At 44.0% G+C, this 1,409-nt stretch overlaps 1 protein-coding gene across 1 annotated transcript in view; it reads left to right on the forward strand.

The window, feature by feature from the left end:
- nipal4 (NIPA like domain containing 4) overlaps positions 1-928 on the forward strand; it is a 7,751-nt gene extending 6,823 nt beyond the window's left edge. The window contains exon 10 of the mRNA XM_060056853.1: positions 1-928. This exon is cut by the window's left edge and continues 602 nt beyond it. The gene's annotated coding sequence lies outside the window, so the exon portion shown is untranslated.
- The last annotated feature ends 481 nt before the right edge of the window (positions 929-1,409 follow it).

The raw sequence follows: 1,409 nt of genomic DNA on the forward strand, positions 1-1,409 counted from the left end.
TATACCATCACATTATGGGATAAATCCCCTGGTTTTCCTCTTATTAACCCAAACTCCTCACATTTCATCGAAGTTCAAACATTTGATGTCTCAACATTTATGTACACATGTTTATGTTATTATTTGAACCGTCGTTATGAAGGCTTCCGGTTGTCACCATCTCAATGTGAAGTGTTCAGAGGCGGAATGGCCTTCGCTCCCGGTATGAAAAAGTGCCCCACTCTGCCCCTGGAAGTGTTGACTGAAACCCAGTGATCCCAGCTGGATGGACAGCAGAGCCTTCAGTGCAGAGGGAGGGGAGTCCGACACAGGAACACTGTGTTGGACATTTGTGTTTTACACACACGCACACTGCTGTCCACTTACAGTGTAGCCCCCTGCTCATAGCTCCTCTCTCTATGACGCACTGATGGCTCATCCCTGGGACTCTGAAACCCTGCACCACCCCTACCTCACCGCCTTTTAGCACTGTCGCCATCACTTTGGATGTTATTAAAACGATTTGAAATGGTGGGGAGCGCCAAACCACTCAAAGCCCACCCACCCGCGGCCTCGTCAGCCTACAGAGAATTCAAAAGGAATATGTAAACAAAAGTGATGGTGGCAGTGAAGATAAATGAATGACTTAGTGCAGCTGGGATGACAGCATAATTCACCTCTTGTATCACCGAAATAATTGTACATATCGTACATATTGTGCGATCATCATAATTAGCATTGCTTTTAGCATTGGTGAGTAGTATGCATGCTGTGTATCCTATACAGTACAAGTGGTGATTCACACATGACATTCCATAGGTTGAGAGTGGTGTAAATAATTGAGTGCCTTGCCCCATGTCACTTCTCCTGGTGTTATGAATTGATTTAATCCAGTACTATTCTTCAGCTTGTGGACAGTCAATCGTGTTAATAAAGAAACTTGAAAATAGCTTTGATGTCCATTTCTAATTATAGTATAGTGTGTAGTCAGAATATGAACAATGCAGAGTAAATATCATGGTGGTTTGTTCGTGGTCTTGTTGCCGGTATATCATATCATCATATTTCTTGACATTGCCAGATATTATATGAGCTCATGTTAGGGTAATATAATGTTAATGTAACAGGCTGCACAATGCCAGGAGCTGTCTGTACTGTTTAAGCATGCGTAAAGGTGTCATTTACTGCCACTTTCTGTGCATATGCGCGTTGATGTGTGTGTGCGTGTCCTAGAATCAAGTGTCAGAGGATTAGTATATGTGAAACCCTCGGGACCTAATTAGGCAGCCTTGCAGATAGTTGCCACTGGGAGAGGGAAGCCAGAGTGAAACACAGGTAATGGGGTTACAGGAAGATCCCGGGGAGCAGAGAGGATGGAGGTTACCGCTCTAATGGACACAGCAGGAGTTATAAAAGCTTCTTGTGTTCCT

This window comes from Gadus macrocephalus, chromosome 7 (assembly GCF_031168955.1).
Source record: "Gadus macrocephalus chromosome 7, ASM3116895v1".
Lineage (NCBI taxonomy): Eukaryota > Metazoa > Chordata > Actinopteri > Gadiformes > Gadidae > Gadus > Gadus macrocephalus.